Source organism: Myotis yumanensis, unplaced genomic scaffold (assembly GCF_028538775.1).
Source record: "Myotis yumanensis isolate MYYU_CA2020_CCGP unplaced genomic scaffold, mMyoYum1.0.hap1 SCAF_9, whole genome shotgun sequence".
Lineage (NCBI taxonomy): Eukaryota > Metazoa > Chordata > Mammalia > Chiroptera > Vespertilionidae > Myotis > Myotis yumanensis.
In genome coordinates this window covers 60161831-60166486 of record NW_027223760.1, presented here as the reverse complement: position 1 = coordinate 60166486, position 4656 = coordinate 60161831, and the positions used below count along the sequence as shown (strand labels likewise).

Below are 4656 nucleotides of genomic sequence, written 5' to 3'. Positions count from 1 at the left end.
TGTTTTACTCGAAGAAGGGGGGGGGGGGGGCACAGGGAGCTATGCATATGAATCTATAGCTTCCACAATCTAATTTCTGGGGTCTGTTTAGATTGGTGGGATTAATCAACACTTGGTTTTATTTCTTTTTTAAAAAATGTTTTTTATTGATTTTAGAGAGAGAGGAAGGAAGAGGGATAGAGAGATAGAAACATCAATGAGAGAAAAATACTGACCAGCTACCTCCTGCATACCCTTACTGGGGATCAAGCCCACAACCCGGGCATGTGCCCTGACCAGAATCAAACTGTAACCTCTTGGTTCATGGGTTGATGCGCAACCACTGAGCAACACCAGCCGGGTTAATTTTCGTTCTTTTTTTTTCTGCAAAAAGCTTTATTTTTTCATTTAGTCCAATGCATGGGAGAGGGCTTCAGGATGGTTAAAAGAATGACTAGTAGTTTCGGGACGAGGCTCAGGTAAAAGCCAGAGACACCAAAGGAATGCAGAGAGGCCTCTGAAAGGCCTCTGGGCTCCAAAGGCTCCTAGTCATGCTTGAGGGTGAGCCTTTCAAAGAGATACTCGCCCAGCCCAGCCTGGGGGCTGGCCAGCCTGCGGATGTTAGTCAGGTGGTCGCCCATCTTCTTGATCAGTTTCACCTTCTCATCCAGGAAGTGGTCCTCCAAAAAGTCACAGAGATGAGGGCCTGTACAAGTAGAACCCAAGGCCTGCAGCTCCAAAAGGACCTGGTTCAGGTTCCTCTCCCAGGCCAGGGCGGCTTCCAGGTGTCCTGAGTTTTGCCCACTCGTCCTGGGGAGGCTCCAGCACATCCTGGAAGAGAATGTGGCCACCGTGTTTGTTTTGCAACTTTAAGAGATGCTCAGCGCCCTCGTGCTTCTTCCCCGCCATCTTGCAGAAGAAGTGGCCCACGCTCTTGAGAGCCACATCTTCCCGGGTCGAAATAGTAGCCCAGAGAGAGGTAGGTGTGGGAGACCCACAGATGCAGGTTGGCCAGGCAGTTGACCGTAGCCTCCACCTTAGTGGAATAATTCTGACGAATTTGGGACCTCATGGTTGTTCAGCAATAAGGAGTTAAGGTAGAAAAAAAACCAGTGTGTTGGCTAGTCCCAGAGGTGGTTCTGAAGGTGGTGACTGGATGAGATGCAGGAGGGTGGTCAGAGGCTGGGAGAAGAGGGGTCCCTGGGTCTGTTTCATTCAAACACTATTGAAGCAAGAGACAGATCCGGGACCGCCGAGGGCACTGCCTGGTTTTATTTCTTTACAACAGAGGGCAAAATTTTTATTTCACATTGATGTGGTATGCCTTCAACACTTCTGCAGCAGAAGTGGAAGAGGAATAAGAAGAGGAGGGGAAAGGAACACTGAAATTTTATTATCTCTTCTATGAATACAACTGCTAAAACACTGCTCTTCAAATTATGAAAGAATAATTTCAACACTAAATACATGCACTATTTTTGATGAAGTTGGAGATCCAATTCTACTTGGACTACTGTATTCTCAGAGTTAAAAGTTAGTTATAGCTGTCAAAAATTAAGTGCTGGAATAAGATTTTTAAAACAAAAGGAAGAATTCTAGGCTTGGGTTTGACTCCAATTCTTTAAGAAATTTTTGTTGCATAATATGTTTTTAATATATATATTTTTGTTGATTTCATAGAGGAAGGAGAGGGAGAAAGAGATAGAAACATCAATGATGAGAGAGAATCATTGATCAGCTGCTTCCTGTACCTCCCATACTGGGGAGCGAGCCCGCAACCCGGGCATGTGCCCTGACTGGGAATCAAACCCTGACCTCCTGGTTTGTAGATTGATGCTCAACCACTGAGCCATGCTGGTTGGGCTGCATAATCTTTTTTTTTTTTTTTTTAATAAAAAATACATAATACATACACATTAGTGACTAGTTATAGGATTAATGAAGATCAAATAAAACTAGCAATATAACATTTCTAATGCAGAAGAAAAATGGATTTGAATCTTATCTTTTTCAAGTCAGAAGTGTTTCTGGTAGCCTTCAAGGAATGTTTTCGGTGTGCTCCTACTGTTAGGTACCAATATGTACCTAACAAGAAGGCTGAGCTGTTCCCAGAAAAGATAAGTCAAGTCAAATCTTCCCAGAGAACTCTTCCCATCACACTTTCTTAATTATCCCTTTAAAAAAGAAGCCTCAATTAAAAAATTTTTAAACCCAATAGAGCTAAAATTACTGATAAAAGTTTTTAAATGCTTATTCTCGTATACATTAAGTAGTACAAAGAGCCTTGCCCTCTAATTTTTAAAAAATGTTTATTTTGAAAGAATTTTAAGCTTCTCAAAATTACAAAAATAGTACTGATTTTCATATATCTTTCACCCAGCTTCTTCTAATGTTAACATCTTCCATAATCATAGTACAAGTACAAGGATCAAAACTAAGAAATTGACGTTGGGTATAAAGTACAAACTTATTTGGATTTTCCCAGTGTTTCATCTAATGTCCTTTTTCTGTCCAGGATCCAACTGAGGATCCACATTGCATTTTACTGTCATGTATCTTTGAGTTCCTCCAATCTATAATGGTTCTTCACACTTCCCCTGTCTTTCATGGTCTGGACTCATTTGAAGAGCACCAGTAAGTGATTTTTGTATAAAGCCCCTTGATTTGGGTTTATCTAATGTTTCCTCATGATGAGATTGGGGTTATATAGTTTGGGGAAGAATACAACAGAAGGTTGCCCTCTCAGTGCATCATGTCAGGGGGCATGGGATGTCAGTATGTCTTAATTCTGGCAATGTTACCCTTAATTACCTGGTGAAGGTGGTGTCTGTTGGGCCTCTTCACTATTTTTTTTTCCTTTACAATTAATAATAACTATCTTGGGGGAGATATTTATAGACTGTTGCTCCTTCAATTTTACTCACTAATTCTGGCATTCATTGGAGGATCTTTTCTACAACAATTATTATACACTACAGGCCCAGCGCATAAAATTCGTGCGTGGGTATGGTCCCTAGGCCTGGCCTGTGATCAGAGGCATCTTCCCCGGCTCCCTGTAGCTGGCCCTGTCCCCCACCCCCAGTTCCCCATTCACCATCGGGTGATCGGAGCCTGCCGGCCGGGGAAAGGAACTGAGAGGTGGTCAGTGCGCCTCATAGTGACTGGTTGAGTGGTCATTCTGCCATTAGGATCAATTTGCATATTACCCTTTTATTATATAGGATTATTGATTGGAATGTTTCTGTAAAGAAGAGCTGCCCTTCTTTATTTATTTATACATTCAATTATTTATTTGCACTTGCATGGACTAATAGGTATTTGTTTTATTGTGTAGGTTATGATCTAACACTCTCCTTATCTATTTTGTTGCTCAACCTGTGGCCCTTGATTCTCTTTCAGGTTATCCTGTTCTTCACTTCTTGTGACTCAGAGTGAAGGAAAGGAAGGGGCCACATGTATTTTGAACACTAGAAAGCTAACTGATAAGCATTTAATAAAGGTTTACCATGTTTCAGGCATTGTTGAGTATAAGATTATAAGTGGGGGAGGGGGAGTCTCAAAAATTTAACCACGTAAAATATGAGTTTCTTTATGTGAGGTTGATGAAATGATCTGAGCCAGCCCAAGTAGTAGCCAGGTAGCTGGAGTTCCAGGAGCTGGGATACAATAGTCAATGTGTTACATCTGAAATTTGCGTTATGGGGCTTTCTTGTATTTTTTCATATAATATCATCTCAGTTAATTTTCACAAAACCCTATGAGAAAGATGACTATTATTCCCATTTGACAGATGAGAACATTGCGATTGAAAGAGGTTAGGTGCCTTGCCCATGGACATAGATCAGTGTTGTTTTCAACACTAGCTCAGATGTGGCTCACTTGAGAGAAAAAGCAAATTTATCAGGATCCCAGCCTGAAATTATAAATATGGGCTCAAATTTAGGGGAAAGCCCTCTCTTACATCCCCAAAGCCAGAATTTTAATTCAGGGCAGCCACAGGGTCCCAGAAATCAGTACTGAGATGGGAAGCTGTCAAATCCTCTTGGTCTTGTGTCAAGAATGACTGAGGAAATGTGGCCTCGGACCCTTCAGGAAGGGAAGTCAGTGCCCCTGAGGGGAGTTAGAAAACAGACCTAAGAGAAATGAGGTGAAGATTGATAAGTCCATCAGTGCTAAAGACATTTTAAACCAGACAGACATTGTCAGGAATAAAACTACTCCATATACCACAGCTGTAAACTCTCCTGACAATATTTTTGAGGATCCTTGACAACTGCCCAAATAAAACTCATACTTGATTGTACATAATCTGCCTAATAAAAATCTGTTTAAATTGTGACATTTTGAAAGTTCTTTCTAGTACCTCAAGTAGCTTAAAGGGAGAGTTTTCTTTTGTACAGCTACATCACAATAATTGGTTGTAAACTGAATGAAACACACTGATTATCAATTAAGCAATGGGAGTGATAAAAATGCAACACTTAGCTATTTGTTTTCAAGCTTTTCCTTTATTCCTGAGATTCCACATTTATTTCTATCAATCTAGTGATTAGAAAACAAAGTTCTGGTAAATGAAGAAAATGCTATATGAATAAGAGCTAGGGGAGCAAAACCTGTACTGGGCCAAGTAATGATGCTCTGTTCGTTTCCGTGGGTTTGTCAGCAAGTGCACACAGC

The 4656-nt window shown here is 41.0% G+C and overlaps 1 pseudogene; it reads right to left on the bottom strand.

Annotated features, from left to right (window-relative positions):
• Window positions 1-524: 524 nt before the first annotated feature.
• On the bottom strand, window positions 525-1051 carry LOC139016983 (ferritin light chain pseudogene; annotated as a pseudogene).
• Between the last annotated feature and the right edge of the window lie 3605 nt (window positions 1052-4656).